Source organism: Schistocerca americana, chromosome 1, assembly GCF_021461395.2.
Source record: "Schistocerca americana isolate TAMUIC-IGC-003095 chromosome 1, iqSchAmer2.1, whole genome shotgun sequence".
Lineage (NCBI taxonomy): Eukaryota > Metazoa > Arthropoda > Insecta > Orthoptera > Acrididae > Schistocerca > Schistocerca americana.
Window position 1 is genome coordinate 952,338,549 of NC_060119.1, and position 20,996 is coordinate 952,359,544.

Genomic DNA, 20,996 nt, shown 5'->3' on the forward strand with positions numbered 1-20,996 from the left:
AAATCCGGATAGCGATATTAAGTATCGTAAAATTTATCTTCAAAAGCGTTACCTGCGGTAGCATTTTTCCCGTACTCATATCAATCGAATAGGAAACTGGATCTCTTGATTAGGCTGGGGCAACTCTGCTCCATCCTTAGCTTTGGAACAGTAGTTTAGGAGAGTCGAGGAGAACAATCTGATGCAAGACACTTTGTCAAGACGAGAACCAACCTCAAACTGGCCCGCAAAAGCCATCTACTCAATAGTGCTCAGGCGCGATTTTGGAATTTCTCTTGCACCCTTACGCCACCGGCTTAGCCGTGCGTATACAAATTGAAATACTGACGAACGTGTAAATTTTCTTACACAGTTTGTTAATTTTTGCAACTTAAAATTAACACATAATTAGTTTAGTTTCCTTGGCCTTTTTACTGTGAGACTAAATTGCTTGTCACTTTAAGTTTAGATTGAATTGGAAACGGTATTAATTTTTTAATGTCTTTTATCTTTTATTATCCCCGCATGAAAGGTTGGCTTATTAATATTGACGAAAACCGGTGCCAAAAGATGGCGAGAGCATTTTCAACACCTCGAGTTGCGTACAGGTGGCTTTTGTGACAATTTGATGTCGTTACCCGAATTTATAAACCACAGATGTGTTCTGTCAAATTCTACGTCTTGACTACCCCTACAATAATGTTGTATGCTTTAAACAGTTATAGCTTACACCTTACTGTGTCTCAAAACTTTTGGGTCAGACTGAAACAGGTGATAGTGGGTTCGCCACAGATTATGCTGACATAGAGAAACAATGGTCAGCAATCCATCTTTATAGCGTTATGGCCATACATAGCGTATACAGCGTAACAACAACGTAGCTCATTGTAACTATTTAATGTGATGAGCGACAATCACAGTGCAAGTGTGCCAACGGCACTTGAAGTTCTGTCGCACCATCAGAGAGATCCCTTGTGTCTGCTGAATATTTCTTTTTATTTTCTTTTATCATCAGTCTTCTGACTGGTTTGATGCGGCCCGCCACGGATTCTGTGCTAACCTCTTCATCTTAGAGTAGCACTTGCAACCTACGTCCTCAATGCTGGATGTATTCCAATCTCTGTCTTCCTCTACAGTTTTTGCCCTCTACAGCTCCCTTTAGTACCATGGGAGTCATTACCTCATGTCTTAACAAATGTACTATCAACCTATCCCTTCTCCTTATCAGTGTTTTCCACATATTCCTTTCCTCTCCGATACTGCATAAAGCCTCTTCCTTCCTTACCTTATGAGTCCACCTAATCAACATCCATCTGTAGCATCACATCTCGAATTCTTCGATTGTCTTCTGTTCCGGTTTCCCCACAGTCCATGTTTCACTACCATACAATGCTGTACTCCGGACGTACATTATTAGAAATTTCCTCAAATTAAGGCCGATATTTCATATTAGTAGACTTCTCTTGGCCAGGAATGCTTTTTTTTGCCATAGCTACTATGCTTTTGAAGTACTCCTTGCTCCGTCCGTCATTGCTTATTTTACTGCCTAGGCAGCAGAATTCCTTAACTTCATCGACTTCGTGGCCATCCGGATGTTAAGTTTCTCGCTGTTATCTGCTACTTCTCATTACCTTCGTATTTCTTCGATTTACTCTCAATCCATACTCTGTACTCATTAGACTGTTCATTCCGTTCAGCAGATCAAGTAATTCTTCTTCAGTTTCATTCAAAATAGCAATGTCATCAGTGAATCGTGTCATTGTTATCCTTGTAGCCTGAATTTTAATTTCACTCTTGAACCTTTCTTTCATTTTCATCTTTGCTTCCTAGATGTACAGATTGAACAGTAGGGAAGAAAGGCTACATCCTTGGCTTACACCCTTCTCAATACGAGCACCTCGTTCTTGATTGTCCACGCTTATTATTCCCTCTTGGTTGTTGCACATATTGTATATGACCCGTCTCTCGCTATAGCTTACCCACATTTTTTCATAATTTCTAACATCTTGCACCATTTTATATTGTCGAACGCTTTTTCTAGGTCGACAAATTCTACAAATGTGTCTTGGTTTTTCTTTAGTCTTGCTTCCATTATTAACCACAAAGTTAATTGACTCTCTCATGCCTTTCCTTTTCCTAAAGCCAAACTGATCGTAATCTAGCGCATCCCCAGTTTTATTTTCCATTCTTCCGTTCATTATTCTTGTCAGTAACTTGTATGCATGAGCTGTTAAGCTGATTGTGCGATAATTCTCGCACTTGTCAGCTCTTGCCGTCTTCGGAATTGTGTACATGATGCTTTTTCGAAAGTCAGATTGTATGTCGTCAGACCCATATATTCTACACACCAATGTGAATAGTCGTTTTTTTGCCACATCCCGCAATGGTTTTAGAAATTATGATCGAATGTTATCGACCCCTTCTGCCTTATTTGACTTTAAGTCCTTCATAACTCTTTAAAATTATGATTCTAATACTGGGTCCCTTATCTCTTCTAAATCGTCTCCTATTCCTTCTTCTATCACATCAGACAAATCTTCCCCCTCGTAGAGGCTTTCAACATATTTTTGACACCTATCCGCTCTCTCCTATGCGTCTAACAGTAGAATTCCCGTTGCACTCTTAATGTTTCCACCTTTGCGTTTAATGTCACTGAAGGTTTCTTTTGACTTATCTGTATACTGAGTCTGTCCCTCCGACAGTCACACCTTTTTTTATGTCTTCTCATTTTTCCTGCTGCCATTTCGTCTTAGCTTCCCTGCTCTTCCTATTTATTTCATTTCTCAGACTCTTGTATTTCTCTATTCCTGAGTTTCCCGGAACATTTTTGTTCTTCCACCTTTCATCAATCAACTGAAGTAATTCTTCTGTAACCCATGGTTTCTTCGCAGTTACCTTCCTTGTACCTATGTTTTCCTTCCCAACTTCTGTGACGGCCCTTTTTAGAGATGTCCATTCCTCTTCAACTGTACTGCCTTTTGAACTATTCCTTATTGATGTATCTGTAGCCTTCGAGAACTTCAAGCATATCTCGTCATTCCGTAGTACCTCCGTATCCCATTTCTTTACGCATTGATTCTTCCTGAGTAATGTCTCAAATTTCAACCTCCTCTTCATCACTACTATACTGATCTGAGTCTATATCTGCTCCTGGGTGTGCCTTACAGTTCAGTATCTGATTTCGGAATCTCTGTCTGACCATGATGTAATCTAACTGAAATCTTCCCGTATCTCCCTGCTTTTCCCAAATATACCTCCTCCTCTTGTGATTCATGAGCAGGGTATTCACTATTACTAGCTGAAACCAGTTACAGAACTCATTTAGTCTTTCTCCTCTCACATTCCTTGTCCTAAGCACCTGTTCCCTTATTACCTTTTCTTCCACTCCTTCCCCTACAACTGCATTCCACTCTCCCATGACTATTAGATTTTCATCCTCCTTTACATACTGTACTAACCTTTCCATAGCCTTATGCACTATCTCTATCTCTTCATCTTCAGCTTGCGACGTCAGCATGTATACGTGACTATAGTTGGCAGTGTTTGTTGTCGATTCTGATAAGAACAATCGTGTTACTGAACTGTTCACAATAGCACTCTCTTCCCTACCTTCCTATTCACAACGAATTCAACTCCTGTTGTACCGTTCTCTGCTGATGTTGATATTACCCTATACTCAACTGTCCAGAAATCCTTGCCTTCTTTCCACTTCACTCACCTAACCCTACCACATCTAAATTGAGCCTTTGCATTTCCCTTTTCACATTTCCTAATTTACCTACAACTTTCAAACTTCTGCTCTACTGTGAGACAGCTATCTTGGAACCTAGCAAGAAGGCTTCCATCCGTTTCTACAGGGGTCAACGTCTTGATGTAAGCCCAGAATACGAAGTGTGAAATCCGCCTAAGTCACTGCCCATGGGCAAGACCATCCCTTTCAATCCAACGATGAGAGTGAGTACTGTTCGGTCGCTTGTGATCATTAACATCAAATGTGGTTGGTGTGCCGTTGTGTTGAAACATCCTTTCATGGACATCAAGAGGTAAAGTCTCCAAGAACTGTGGCCTATACGTATAAATAACAACACATCAAATAACGCATGAGGCAACAAATGAAAGAAACCAAGCTTTGGGTAACCCATTGCCAAAATTCTTGTTATTAAACCAGGTTGTCTTAAAGTAGAAAGAGTAATAATTTTTTCAAATCAGACACAAAATTAGCACCCAAACCACCCATAAATATAAAGCCAATTAATTTACATCTTGCCGGAATACCGGCTATTGTGGACCAGTGAGACCCGAGGCTGCAAATATGGTCCTATTAGGGGTTCATGGACAGTACTTTCCCATACATTGACAGAACACTGTTGCCGTTGGCTACCAGTGTGGGTGAAGTGAGTAAAACCTCACTCCAGACATGGCGGTTGCGGTTGTTAGAAACACCATCAAGGCCTCATTCGTGAACAATACAAACTGTATGAGGTTCGACACCGCAGCACAGCTGTGGATTATTCATTGACAGAAGTGAATGCGGAGCTCAGAATCAGTTGATATTAGTTCTTGCACACGTTTCCTGTGATAGTCGTGTGTACCTGTTCATCCAGTCGTCTCCACACTGCGTCCGAAGTGTGCGCTTCACAAGAAAGTTGATGTGTGCTTATTGCTGGGTTGTCAGCCACACGGTCCAACACCGTCTGAGACTGAGTTGTACCTTACACGCTATTTAAAGTGTATTTTCAATGTTAGGATATGCCCAGCATATGTAAACAGTTGTATCATTCTGCACCGTGTTTGTATGTTGCAACAAGCAATTATGGGCAATATGTGTATGGACATAGACTGTTACACAAGGTGCTTTACATTTTTAAATATTTTAGCGATGACAAACCTCTTGTAATATGATATTTTTCTCCACTTGTCATGCCGTGCGTGAATGTCAGCGTAAAATGAACATTTTTTACAAGAAAAGATTTTAAGACCTCATGATGACAGCACAGTCCCCTAAAACAGTACAGCACGGCAACCATAGTTGCCGTTTCCCTCGACGCGGCAACAAGCAGATGTGGAGGAAACGCCGGCAAGCAGACGAATCCGATTCTGTGCACAGCGTTAACACGCGTTAACTCGTGCACAGAGAGTCTGCGGAGAACAAAAGTTTCCACATTGAATCCGTTATCATCATAGGGGCCACATACCTGACGTGTTGGTATATGATGGCGTTACGTGCACAAATCGTCATCTCTGCTTTGCTTAGCCGGTAATTTCGACAGCATATCTTACATTCCTGACGTGTTGAGGTCGGTGGCTGTCTCTTAGAGTTCTGCGTGAAGTTATCTTTTAACAAGACATACGACAATGCAACCAGGTAACGTTTCCGACAACCCTGAATTCCAGTGCAGCAGCAGGGTCGCTATTAGCTATTGGTGACTACAGCAGCAACACCACAAAAGTACCAAATAAAATTTTAAATATTTTGAGTGTCAGGTATTGATTATATAAGAAATTTATTATGATAAAAGCGATGTGTGTAGCTTATCGTGGTAGGTACTTCTGACGGTAGTAATAGTACACCAACGTGCAGTTCTTTGTTATGATCCTAATTAAGTCTGACTTGTTTGCCATTTTGTGCTTTACTTCTGCAAGTGCTCTGGTTAACATCGAATTTAAATTCGCTGATTTATGTCGACTTTGTCTTCTTGTTCTGTTTTTGAATTTGTTCACAAGCCATTTCGTTCTTTCGTATTATAACAAACTAGCGTAACGTCCTCTGTATGTATGGTCTGCACAGATGATTTTTTTCTTTCCATTAGTTGAATTTTTATGTCGTTCACAAAATGCAGCATCTCCTACATTCTCCACACTAGTTAAGGTCATAGCGGCCTGATCTTTTCGATTGTACTTCTTAGCAGAAAACGAGTGTGATAGGTGGAACACCAGTGAGCCGTGGACGGTTCGCAGTCATGCCGTTTATTGCTCGTCATCTTGTATTCTGTCGCCTCTTCCTTATTCAATTTTTTGGCGTCACGAAGTTGCAGGTTTGTTTGTCCGTGAGTTGCAGCAGCAGCACTTACCGATAAGGGCACTCTCGTACTATCCCTGGAGCGACCGTTAGTTTTTTCCGGGTCGTCGTCTGTCGGGAGTTCAGTCGGGGACGGAGCGCGAGTGAGGCGCGGACAGCCAGTGCTTGCCGACCGTTGGCCACGCACATGAACTAGCCAACGGAAGGAGATTTAAGCGGGAACGACCGCCAGTTGGTCGTCTCATTGGACACACATAATTTGAAATTAGAACTATATTAATACCTTCAGCTGCTAACGGGCGTTGATGTATATCTACGGGGACAGGTGAAAATGTGTGCCCCGAGCGGGACTCAAACCCAGGATCTCCTGCTTCATGGCAGACGCTCTATCCATCTGAGCCACCGAGGGCACTGAGGATAGCACGACTGCAGGGACTCTCTCGCGCACGCCTCTCGCGAGACCCACATTCTCACCTTGTATGTCCTCACACTGCATTCCTAGTGCCCCACCCCAACACACTCATTACTGGTGGAAGACATTCTTACGAAGTCCCGTAAGAGTTCGGGGAATATGTGCGCATCCGCACAGAAGAAGAAGGTCATGGCCGGTGTTGCCAGAACTATATAGTGAATATGGTGTCTGTTCTTTCGGACATGTCCATATAAGTACACATAATCTGAGTGGGGACGACCTCGGTTGGTCGTTCGGTTGCTCTTCTCATCGGGCGATTTGTATTTGGTTGCCGACCGCTTATGGAAACTTGTGTGTGTCGTCATTTCTCCTTGTTGTTCCTCGATGATTCGTTTTAGAACCGTCAGAGTTCTTGGTGCAAGTGTTTACGTGGAACTGTGTGTAGCTTCTGTGATCCGCTGAGCAGATAAATGCTGTCTGCGTACTGGAGTGGCGAGTCGGTCGGTTGCGACAGAGCAGCGAGGAAGTGTCCTGTGCCTGAGGTCAGGGAATTGATTAGGTTGTTGGTCGGTCAGCCGCCCCTAGGTCGTGCTGCCACCCGATTATTTAGTGTTACGCTTGGCTGCCTGTCTCACCTAAACTGTTGTTAGAGTTTCCTTCCCAGGCCGACCCTTGGAACACTTCGGAGCACCACTGTTCTGCTCTTTGTGAATGTGAGTTTCTTTGTCACAAGTACTGTGCCAGGCCTTTAGCCGTGTACTAATTTTGTCTGTTCTATTTTCAGTATATGGCCTTCATCCGAACCTTATGTGAAGTACTTTAAGATTAGACCTTCAGTGGCGTTTTATTTAAAGTTCTTGTCTGCTGCGTATGTAGGCCCTCAGCAGCGTTCGTTTTAAAATATGTGGCTTTCAGCCGTAATGCGCAAATTCCTGTCTATAGAGCTTGTCTTTAATTATCTTCAACTCTTAAAATGGCCTTCACCCGTACTGTGTAAATGCTTATATTAAGGTTTGTCTTTAATTACTTTGAATAATTGTTTGGGCCTTCAACTGTCAGGATATTTCAAGTTTTCTTACGATGGTTTCCTGATTTACTGTGTAAATGCTTGTCTCTAAAGGTTGCCTTTTGTTATATTGAAAAATTATTGGTCTTTTAGCCGAAGAATTAATTTAAATTTTCCTTAATATGACTTATAACCGAGATTTGTAAATGCTTGCCTTTTAAAGAATTTCCTTTGATGATCTGAAATATTATTTGGCCCTTTAGCTGAGGTGATATTTTAATTTTACTTATTTATTTAAGTAAGGGCTTAAACCGTTAGTCTAAATTCTGGTGCCTTAAAAGGTATTATTTAGGGATATTTTAATTTTACTTAAGTAAGGCCTTCAGCCTTTTCTCTAAATCCTTGTGTTTTAAACGGAATTATCTAAACGTTGGCCCTCAGCCGTGAATCGATTCTTGTTGTTTCAAAGAGAAAAATGTGCATTGGTTTTCGAGGAATAGAGCTGTGTGTTCGTGTGTAACTAACAGTAACTCATCTTGGCCTTTTTCACAACCTTACCCGCTCTGTACTGTGAAGGCAAATTTCAACAAGGTTTTTGTTAATCGTGCCTTTTGCATACTTATGGTCATTTCCCATAGAAATCCGTCATATTTCCAATGAATATTTCTTTATATCTAACAGAGAAGTGAAATATCAGTTTTCATACCCTTTGCTTTAAAAAATCTTCTAATATAACGAAATATTTTCTTAGAAATTTTCTTCCCCTGTTACACCGCTTTAACGCTTGAATTTCCAGAAACAGTGAGACATGTAATTTTTTATTTTTGACTGAGAAACCAAACACCAATTTTCGTACCTCAACCTTCAAAGTTCCCTTAATAGGAACATATTTTCAAAAAGACTTTCATACCCTCTTTTACCCCCTTAGGAATGGAATTTCGAACAATCCCTTCTTAAATAAAGCCTACAGCATAAGACACACAACCTGTCCGAAGTTTCTGTCCTTAGCGATTTGGGATGAGTGATGATGAGTGAGTCACTCTGGGTACTGCCTTTCATTCACAGGGAGAATCATGTACAACCTGCACCGAAAGTATTGGGGAAATGGAAAGAGCTTTTACGTGCGGTTTTCACAGAATGAATTGATAATCAGGGGCTCGTATTGTTAGCCAACCAACAGGTTGTACTAATACTTAGGAAGTGTATTTCTTGTGAAAAAATGCACTTTTTTAAATGGAACAATGCCTATTGGCATTAAAAGAATAAAAGTGTGGCAAATTGGTATGCCAGTGGTGTTTATTGCTGGATTCTAGTGCGAGTAGTTCATGAGATATCATATTTTAAAAAATTTCCACACCGATTCTTCTTTGTGCCATTCAACCTGGTAGTTGCTATGTGTGACCTTGGTATGTTTGCTTACAGTGTGTTCCTTGAGTGCATTGCGACTTCCTGGTCAGTTACAGTATGAAAATTAAAGCAGAAGTCGTGACTGTACGGTGAGATTTACCAATGCATAAATATCCGACATGCTGCTGGTGTATGGAGAGTGTAGGAAGAATGCAGTCCATTCTTGTATAATGTATACGGTAAGATATCCCAATAGACGTCAAAAATGGTTCAAATGGCTCTGAGCACTATGGGACTTAACATCTGTAGTCATCAGTCCCCTAGAACTTAGGACTACTTAAACCTAACTAAGGACATCACACACATCCATGCCCGAGGCCGGATTCGTACCTGCGACCGTAGCGGTCACGCGGTTCCAAACTGAAGCCCCTAGAACCAATAGACGTCAACCATCTTGGAAATTACTTGTGAGTCTCTTCAACCAGTTACATGAAGGTGGTAGTGCAACGCAAAGACAACGTAACAGACAGAAACAAGTGGCGATAGAAGACGGGGAAATCTATGTTCTTGCTGCTGTCACAGTTGATCCGGACGTTATCTCACGTGCAATCACGCACGAGGAAGTGGCACAAGTGAAAAAAGTGTCCTACGCGTTCTCCATTTACTTAGGTTCCATCCCTATCACGTCTCTTATCAGGAACAGCATGGAAACTATTATGAGAATCGTGTTAACTTCTGTGCTTGAACGTTAACTGCAGATATATCACGTGTATTGTTTAGTGTTGAAGTCACATTTAGTAATAATGCCAGGTAAGCCACCGAAACATGCGCTGTTGGCCTGTTGACAGTCCTCCTAAGAGAGCTCTTCCAATAATGCCAGAAGACGTTCCTCTACAGACCTGAAGGAACCTGTGGTACCATCATGGTGGCTTTGCAGCCCATAATGCACGAAGTACTGCAGCATTTCAGAATTGTTGTCAGATGTTGGACTGGATGCTGGAGATCTGTATCTCCGACGGCCCATTTACCGGATTTGTCTTTTGTAGACTTTATTCTGTGGAGAAAGCTGAAACACTGGCTACAACGACATACCAACCACACCCTATGATACGCAACGACGTATTATTCCAGCCTGTTGGGACGTCTCCTATGAAATGCTAGCACTTGTGCAGCAGTCGTTCTATGCGAGACTGGGAGAGTGTATTGCCGCTGCTAGTGGTCATTTTGAACACAGCCAGTGGTGGTCAGTTGTCTCGCTCTTCGCTAGGATCCACGTAACTAGTGTATGCACTTGTGTTTTTCTTTAGTGTGCGCTGCCACTGGTATTGCGCAGGTGTGGGAACTCCTCAAAATCTAGTGAACGACTCGCACTAGAATACCGCAACAAATACCACTAAAATTCTAATTTCTACTATTTTTAATTTGTTATTGTCAATATGCATTGTTTCATTTAAAGAAACGTATGCTTGCGCAGAAAATACCCTTCCTATGTAATATTACACTTCGTTTATTGCCTAAGAATACGAACCCCTGACTACCAATCCATTCGGTAAAAACTGCACCTCAGTAGCACTTTGCATTTCCGCAATATTTCCAGTGCGCTGTTTAGTTCATTAACTCTGTGTACAGGGTGAACATTAATCAAACCGGCCAGCTTCAGGAACGGATTCGTGACTGGAATTGAAGGAAAAAAGTTCCCATGAACATGCATCCGGAAATACTTCATTGCCACTACAGATGGCGCTGATGACAGTTCGTCTTTCAACATGACCTGTGTTCCTGGTGTGTTGCAGGCTGTGTAATTGACGCAGCGTACTGTAAGCAGTAGAATGGCCTGGTGTCTATGTCGGGAACAAGCCGAAATGGTGTCCGTGTATGGCCATACAGTTGGAAAAGGTCGAAAGGTGGCATGGCTATATAAAGAGCCAACCATAGAACATAGCAAAACAAGGCCTTTTTGTGAGACTATCGGTCACTTCAGACAGACGAACTTTCAGGGAGGCGGCGGACTGTGCGTACACACATTCGGAGGACCGCGTTCTACGGACTATTAATACGTACCCCAGTACAAGCTCCACCCAAGTGGTCCGCCAACATGGTGTAAGCAAAAGTACGGTTATGCGTATCCTGCATGACAACCACTACTATCCCTATCACCTGCAATCCTAAGGAGGTCACTTTGAACATCTCTTGTGACGTGGATACAGATGTAGCTCTGGACCGTGTTCAAAAAAGAAAAACAAGAAAAAATACGTGAAATCTTATGGGACTTAACTGCTAAGATCATTAGTCCCTAGGTTTACACACTACTTAACCTAAAATATCCTAAGGTCAAACACACACACCCATGCCCGAGGGAGGTCTCGAACTTCCGCCGGGACCAGCCGCACAGTCCATGACTATAGCGCCTAAGACCGCTCGGCTAATCCCGCGTGGCTCTGGACCGTGTTCCCAGACGGTTTGTAGTCGTAGCACGCACACCGTCCGCTTCTGAATACGTGTTCGTAAGACCACTTCACCAGCATTTCCTCAGGAATCAGCCATGCCATTTATCGCTTTTATTAATGTTCACTCTATATGGATCTCGGAGGAAGGCAACGCTAAACCACCTCAATTAGGACCTTGCCTCTTACGACGGTGCGGGTCTCCCGCATCGTCACCCTACGCACTGTAAAGAAGCATAGGACTTCATTTCCATTCCATTCCTATATCGATCTAGAACTAAATTTGGTGTTCGTTGCTGCTAAATTATATACACTGTAGTGACCTGGTAAGAAGCTATAACTGCTACAAATGAGTGGAAGAGCCGATTTTCTAGGTTATCAGAATGGGTGTAGGTTCTCCCACCTTGATTATGTGTTTCTGATGGGTTGACCAGTGCTACCGGAGGAATAAGGTAGCCGCAGCAAGAACGACGACCATCATGAAAAATATTCATTGTTCCAACAGTCTTAGAGCAACTACAAGTACACACCCTTTGTCGGTGACAGAGTCTGGCGTCGATCCACAGCATCCACGTTCTGCAGGCGCGGTCGGGCACCGAACCCAGGTTCCTGCAAAGCGACGCTGAACTGTGATCTGCGCCGCTCTTGAGTGCTGACGTATCATGGACAAAGATGGCAACTGTCCATCAGCTGAGGTCACAGAAGCATTCCGTCAGGCCCTATCGACTACGGTTAGCAAGATGAGACCGTGGTCCGTGCGAAACATATATACTTCATTTTGTCGTCGCTGCTGCCACAGCTGCGGGGTTGACCGTGACGTCTCGGCTCAACCGGAGGTGATTCTAGCTGGCGGCGACTGGCGCTGGCGTGCATCCCAGTGGTCCAGTGACTAGGAGGGCTCGGCCCATCCATCGCCGGCTAGCGGCGTCAGAAGAGCACTGATAAAACGCGCCTTTGTTGGCTCTTGAACCATGATCACACGCTTACTGATAGTCGGTGCTGACACTGTGACCCTGCCGACTCAGTGACTCTCTGATTTCATCGATGGCCAGACCAGCAGGTCAGCCAGTGTGCATAAGCACCTAGGATTATTTATGGTATTGCGGCTGAAAATGTCACTTACGCCACGTGCCAAAGAGTCTGTAATTGGTCGGGCACTGACCGGCAGGTAGTCAGTGGTATCGCATCTGTGGTGCCGTGCTATGCCATCATGTTGCTGCAAGTGGCATTTTTTACCGCATCGAACCTCTTGACTAGGCCCACGCCATCACAGAGTTTAACGTCTTCCTTATAGACATATGTAATGGGCCCAGTGGTGCTGACCATTAACCCTTTTTTAAGTATTTGTGATTAGGTCCTACCTACCCCTCAAGGTAGAGTGGCTGCAGCCATATATCAGATGAGTTGCAAATGTTGTAAAGGGAGTCACATCATTGAATACTTAGGTGCATATCTAGATCCGGAATTAGCCTCACAACCAGAAGAAACCTCATGGGACCAAGAACTCACCACGCGATAACAGCTATCAAATCTGCACCAAGCCATAGTGTCCTATGAAATTAACGCAGCCAGTTTTCTTTCCCATTTATATGCAAGTCTTGTGCGTACAATGACCACATTGTCGATACCACATTATATCATACTATATATTTTGCTTTCTCCTAACAACCCTATCGTCGATGGGACTTCAACATCGATCTCCTTTCTCCCTTTTCGAGCAAGCATATAATTTTTATTCGTTTCGACTATTCCTTCCGGGAATTCTATAACCCATAAAACATTTTCCCTCCTTTTCTGTTAGAGCAAGTACAAAAAAAATAAAACAATCAAAGCGCCCTATAATAATTAAATAGCTTTCCATAAAATCTTTGCGCTTTGTCACATCCTAAAATAAAATCTCGACATCGTTCGTTAGAAATACACTACCGAGAGTGAATGGCAAGAATAAAATCAGGATTGCACGATTTGTGAAACAATTATTGGCAAAAAGAATTTAAATTATAGTAAGACGCCGACTTTTGTATATGCATCAATGTCTTTTAATAAGTGATCAGTGAAGTTACTCTTACACTCAGCAAGTGGGTTAAGTCGAAATTAGACTGTATATTCCCGTGGACTTCAGATGCCAAACGATACGGTATTAGAATGTGTGTATGCTGTAATAAGGCAAACTATGTATACTGAAGACATAGAAGTGACATACCCTGACATTTCGGACTGTACGTGACATGCTGTTATGAAAGTGATATGTGCAAAGACCACACGGTGGAAGAGTATCGAAAAAAACAACAAACGCCACGGTCACAGATTGGGACGGTAGCGGATTTAAAATTACCTACTTCCAGTCAGACAGCGATCTCGTCCAAGCGATCGCAGAAATTGTATTTTGCATGCCGGTGTAGTAGAGAAATTGGTTTGCCGTTGATTCTGACCCTTTGCTCGACGTTAATGGGTTGATCACTATACATGTCCACAATAACCGCTCTGTGACTGTAACTGCATTTCAAATCCATTTAGTGGCGTTTCCATGTGGACTAGAGGCATTCCACGTCAAAGAGACGTCCATAATATCTCCCTTTATAAGTGATACGAAATTCAGGATACGAGCGAGCACCTATTACCGTTAACATCAGAGCAGTCGGCATCTGTGCCTGTCTCCGCCACATTGTTTTTCATATGTAAGTTATTAAGGGACACTTTCAGTATAAATTGATTGAAAAAATGTATAGACTGTCTGAAGACAAATATCTTCCCTGAATGTAATAGATTTAGATCCTCGATAGTTTATGAAGTTTATGTACATGGTGCACTAGAACTACCGACAAACGTTGAGAACTTTTAGTATGGCCCACAACAAGAAAAAAGTCAGTAAACATAGGCTCCAAACTGCTTACCTGACGAGCTATGAGCACTTGGTCAGAACAAGATGGTTCAAATGGCTCTGAGCACTATGGGAGTTAACATCTGAGGTCATCAGTCCCATAGAACTACTTAAACCTAACTAATCTAAGGACATCACACACAGCCATGCACGAGGCAGGATTGGAACCTGCGACCGTAGCAGTGGCGCGGTTCCGGACTGAAGCGCCTAGAACCTCTCGGCCACCGCGGCCGGCTCAGAACAAGAGATGTGAGATAAGCGTTTCACAGCGATGATGAACAAGGGCTCGTAGCTCTTAAAATATGCGTTTTAGATCACATATTAAACTTAGTCAACGGCGGACGAAGTCTGAAGACCCAACGGCGAAGAAGGTGGAAGAACGAACTTCAGCAGCGTCTGTTCTGCATGTAAGGACCGGCTGTATCAGGCGACTGTTCTCCATGTCGGGAATGGCCTTTCCTCCTGCTGGCAGTAGCTCTGAAATGCTTGGTGACAGGCTATGTGACGAACCGACCGTAAAAATTCTGTCACATGTTTATGGAAATGTTGTCTTCTTGATCCGGTACAGAGGCTAGGGCGTCCCCCGTAGGCGACGCACGTTGGCATGGCCCGGTCAGCGTGAGAAATATGCAATGGTTACGTTCATAGGGGCGTCGACGGCCAAACAAGCTAGCCCTCACATCCCGTATCGCAACCCTCAACGTCAGCACCATGACTCTACGGTACAACGAACTATCTAAAGCCCTTGAAACCCGACGCATAGGCATCTGTGCACTGCAAGAAACACGGTGGAGCGGAAACAAATCGTACGACATTGGATGCGGTTACAAGCTGATGTATAAGGGCACACGTGGAACAACTATACTGTCTTCCGAGTTTGACGGTAATATCTCTGAAGTGCAAAGATATGATGATCGCCAGACGAGGATTGTGTACATCACAGATGGCAGAAAAATACACTTTATCAGTGCCTGCTCTCCACAAACTGGCCAAAGCAACTTCCATCAAGGACACCTTTTGGAGGATGCTTGATGCAAAGACTGCTGAAGTGCTCCCAGAAGATTACATCATCATCGCTGGTGATCTGAATGGGCAGAATGGGCACGTATGGTGCAGAAAGGAAGAACATACTGCTCACGATGGGCATGGATTCGGAGAAAAGAATCACGACGGTCAGAGTATCCTCGATTTCTCAGAAGCTCATATTCTGGCAATTGCGAACACATGGTTCAAAAAGCATGACTCACATCTAATCGCGTATTATAGCGGCAGCTGCACTAACGCCACGCAGGTCGACTAAATCCTCGAGAGATACCGTGATCTCAAAGATGTGCTTGATGCAAAGGTCAGTCCCTATGAAACAGTTGGGATGCAACGCCGTCCGTTGATCTGTAAGCTACGAATCAAGTTGCCAACAAACAAGCACGTGGATTGCACAGCACCTGTGAGAATCAAATGATGGAAATTCAAGGATAAGGAAGCCGACATCATAGTCCGAATTACTTTGCCACTAATTACCACAACTGAAGAAAGCCAGGAGAAAATGAATGGGTCTGCTGACGAAGCTGCACATGCAATTCTTGTGACAACACAACCAGGAAGACAGAGAATCGATAGAGATACGTGGCTTTGGAATGACACCGTAAAAGACGCTGTACACACACAGAAACAATTGTAACATGAGTTTCTTCCGGTAAAATACCGGAGCGATTGAATGCGTACAGAACAGCCCGAACAGGTGCTAAACAGGCTTATAGCAGCAACCAAATCCTCACGTTATGCTGATCTATACACAAAACTTGACACTCGTGAAGGAGAGCGGGACTTACATCGACTCGCTAAAGCAAGACATCGCAATTCAGAGGGTGTTCATCGGTTCTACGGAGTCAATGATGAGACCGGTGATCTGCCAGTTCACTGGAAAAAGCCCCGAGAACGATGGCGCAGCTACTCCAAGAAGATCTCAACAGAAAAATTCCCCCAACCACCAATACCCAGCGGCCATGCTGTTGAAGGGCCCGTAAGAGAAATTGCAGTCGAAGAGGCCAAGACTGCTTTGAGTAAAATGAAGCCTGGGAAAGCCACCGGCCCAGCCGACCGTCCAGCAGAGTTATGGTGTACCCATCGGTGTAAGACAGTCGAGTGGTTAACGGAACTCTTCAACAAGATCATTGACGAGGGACAAACACCAACTGATTGGCAGCGGAGCATCACCGGGCATACCTTTAAGAAGAAGGGAAAGCCCGCTGAGTGCACCAACTACCGTCCAATTCGACTTCTCTGTCATGCCATGAAAATCTTTCTGGACCAAAGGAACCAGAAGATCACACAGACTTCCAGACACCAAGCTGGATTTGTGAAGAACTGCGGCACAACCGATGCAATTCATGCTGCAAGACTCATAGTCGAAAAACATCATGAGAAAGCCAAGCCGCTACATCTAGCATTCCTGGATCTCGAAAAGGCCTTCGATCGGGTGCCACACAGTCTCATCTGGCTAGCACTTCTACAGCATGATGTACTAGAGCAGCTTATTAACTGGGTGCAATTATTTTATGCACAGCCGATAAGTTATGACCGTACAACCTCAGAACTATCCGAGGACTTCTTCATCACAGTCGGCGTCCATCAAGGTTCTGCATTAACACCACTTCTGTTCATTCTTCTAATGGACAGTGTGACAGCTGACCTGCACCGACCATTATCATGTACCCTACTTTATGCCGACGACATGATGCCGGCAGCAAAAAGCAAGCTTGATCTGCCGAGCCTAACTCAAGAATGGAGTGACCAGTTGGCGCAACACGGTTTGCGCCTTAATATGAAGAAAACCGAGTACATGACATCAGACAGATATGAAATTCGGAACCATCACGATTAATGGTGAAAATCTGACTCGTGTGAGTAAGTTTAAGTATCTTGGATCCACGATCACCGTTGACGGCCGACTCACCGAAGCCTGGATGAATTGGCGAACAACAACCGGGGTCACTAGCGAACGCTGGATGAAAGATAATTTAAAATCAAAAATCTATCACACTGTCACCCGATCAGGCGCCTTGTATGGTTGTGAGTGCTGGTCGACTACAGTCAAGACAGAACGCCACCAAAGTGTAACGGAAACGAAGATACTAACGTGGACAGCGGGCCTCACTAAGTTAGATCACGTTTCTAATGACATCATTAGGAAACAGTTTGATGTTGCACCGATCCAAGACAAGATGCGTGAGAGTCGTCTTTGATGGTCTGGACTTGTTTTACGGGCCAGTGATGACTCTATTGCCAAGGCGTGTTGGTCACTTGAAGTCGTCGGCAGTAGACCCAAAGGACGACCTAAGCAACGTCGGGCTGATATGTTCATAAAGCCCTTAAATGCGTGAACATCCACCCAGATGCAGCCCGTGATAGAGCGAAATGGAGACATCGGACCAATGTAGCGGAACCCACAGGCACGCCGGACAAACGCTGAAGGAAAAGAAGATCCCTTTTTTGCCTTGTTTTTCTCCATACCGCTGTATGTCGGTGAAGTGGTATTTCACTTTGGATATACCAATTTTCCCACTGTTGTAAATTATGTGCTGTATGTAAATAATTGTTGTATATCCTCACCAGTCTTCTGCATAGTTTGATAAAGGTCGCCATCAATTCATATCCTGTGCTCACCTGTTCATCTCAGAACAGTATTTAGACCCAATGCCGGCCGCGGTGGCCGTGCGGTTCTGGCGCTGCAGTCCGGAACCGCGGGGCTGCTACGGTCGCAGGTTCGAATCCTGCCTTGGGCATGGGTGTGTGTGATGTCCTTAGGTTAGTTAGGTTTAAGTAGTTCTAAGTTATAGGGGACTTATGACCTAAGATGTTGAGTCCCATAGCGCTCAAAGCCATTTGAACCTTTTAGACCCTATGTCATCAGTTATTTGATGTAAGTATTCCAATCTCAGCATTCCCTTACAGTTTATATACTCTACAGCTCCCTATAATACTATGCAAGCTATTCTCTTCTGTCTAACGTATCTTCTGTCATCCTATTTCTTTGATTGTCAGTGACATCATTATGTTCAGCTCTTCGCCTAATTTTCGACAACATTCTATAACATGCGATCACTATGCCTTTGATTTGCTTTTTCATCGGTTTCCCACATGCATGATTCACAATCATACAATCCTGCCCTCCAAACGAATGCACTCAGAAATTTCTTCCTCATGTTAAGGCAGATGTTATATAGTAATAGAATTGTATTGGCCAGAAATACCCTCTTGACCTGTGGTAATTAGCTTTTTATATCCTTTCTTCCTCGGGCATGTGTTATTTTCTTTCCAAGGGAGCAGAGTTGCTTGACTTAATCTACTTCGTAGTCATCAATCATAATGTTAATTTTATCAGCAACCTTAATTCTGCTGCTACTCATTATTTTCCACTTTCCTCCGTTCAATCACTATATATTTACTGTAGTCGTCAGATTGATCATTCTATTCGAGAGCAGAAATTCTTCTTCAAATTCACCGAGGAAATCAATGTAATCAGCACATGTTTTTATCGACCTGGCTTCACCCTGTGTTTTAATCGGATTGTTGAACCTGTCATTTATTTCCGTCGTTGCTTCTTGATGTATGGATTGAACAGTAGGGCGAGATCCTGCATTCCTCTGTTCTACCCTTTGGCTTACATTATTGTCTTACATCAAGGTTTTTGTACAGATTGTTGTCCCTCTTTTGTTATAGGCTACTGTAGATTTCTCTGAATTTCGAACTTCTTGGGCCATGCAAATTTTTCCTAAGACTTGCATCCATTATTAAGCACATCAGAACTCTCTTTGTGGTGCAATTACAGTTCCTAGAGCCAAAAAGATTGTCATCTAACACACTCAATTTTTTCCGCTCGTCTGTATATTATCTTTTCAACTACTTCGCTACATGAGCAGTGAAATTGATTACTCTATAGTTCTGCTGTTGCTGTCTAATATATTTCAACAATTTTGTTTTTTTAGTATTTTATTCGGTAACACTGTAGTACGCCCAGGAGAATTTTAGTGGATACTCATGAATTTCAGTACACTTTTCATCACGTCTAACTGCCATCCGATTCTATATCTTTTCCTTGGTAAGCCTTACGACAAAATATCTGTTTTCGCAGTCTATGTCTGACCAAGATGTTTTCAACCGGGAATCTTGCCGTGTCACCAGGCTTTTTGTTACAATATTATCTCCTGTTGTCAGTTTTTGAACACTTTTTTGTAGAAACCAACTAGCCCTTCTCCTGTCATTCTTGTTATGTATTCGTATTTTCCTGTAAGCTTGTGTTTTATTTCGTTCTCCATGACCGCTTTCCCATACCCCGTCATTGTAGGAGTCATTAGATTATCATGTCCCATTAAATACTGAAGTACCTGTTCAATATCCTTATGTACTGTTGCTATCTCTTAATCCTCTGTTTGTGACGTTGGCATGTGCACCTGATGTAGTTTTGCTGAGGTTGGTTTGCTGTCAATTTTGATGAGGACAGTCGCAACACGGAACAGTTCACAGTATCTCACTTTCTGCCCGTTCTCTCACTCACAGATAATCCTACTCCCGTAATAAAACTTCCTACTGCTCTCGATATTAGCATTTATTCACTTGGTCGTGAATGTTCATCTTCTTTACTTCACTTCATTGATCTCCATTTTACGCTATCTGGCAATAAAGGGAATCATCCAGAAGACATGCCCGGAATGGCATTGTGGCTGCGTACATGAGCACAAAGTTGATAGGTATACAAATGATAAGAGTTCCATTTCGCAGTGACAGGTAGAACGGGCACAAGATTACATTAGTACTGTTCATGTCTGGTGTTGTTGCCAGAACCGATAGCGTATATAAGAGGTGTGAACAGCATCATATGTTGAATGATCAATGAAAGCGACACGGACATGCTGTGTACTTGTGTGGAATAACATTATCATACTATGACAGAGTTCGAAGTGGCCCCATTGTGTTCTCCGTTTGGCACTTTAGTCGAATCTTGAAATACACAGGTTTATGTGGCGTTCGGACTTGACATAGGCCTGATGTTGGACTGAATGGGGACTTGAGGGCAGTTAGATACGTGGACAAGTTGTGGTGACCACATCCGACCACCACAAGTAAGGATTTCTCCATCGAGCAAAAATATCATCGTAACCCCTTCTCATATGGGTCTGCCACCCGAAAACAAGTAATGTTAAAGTAATGTTGAAATATAACATTGGGTGTCATACTGCCCCATTGATCGGAGACTGGTGACAGCAATACTCAATCGAAGGATGCCGTTAGCACATGTGAAGAGGTGCCGTCATCGGGAAGCGACGACTGCTTGTGAGTAACGTCGCGCTGTATTCCACAGTGGATCGTATTTATCCACTAGCCAAAGCGGTCATTATGGACCAGTATTTCAGTGACCTGGGGAGAGCTCCCAGTCTTCTAATACTTAGGAGGATCATAGAGTTGTCACTACCGGCGTCATTGCGTGGGAACCCATGGAGTATAGCGTGAGGTCAGGTTGGTACTGTTATAGGGAACTTCGACATCGTAAAAGTACATTTTAATTTGATATCGTTAAATCGGGAGACAGGCGATCTGTTGGCATAGAATGTGTGGATCGAAATCTTACTCAGGATGCTTAAATTTCTTAATTATGGCTAGTTTCAACTCAGTTCTGACGAGAACCTCCCTATCACTTAACTGTTCACATTAACTCACTTTCTGACATGCCCTCCTATTCGTAACTAATCCTACTCCAGTTACACAATTTTCTGCTGATGTTCATATAACCCTACCTTCGTCTGACCAGAAATCTATTCCTTGTATCTTTCTCACTTCACTGATCCCAGTGTACTAGATTGAGCCTTAGCATTTCCCTTTTCAGATTTTCTAGCATCCCTTATTACGATCCA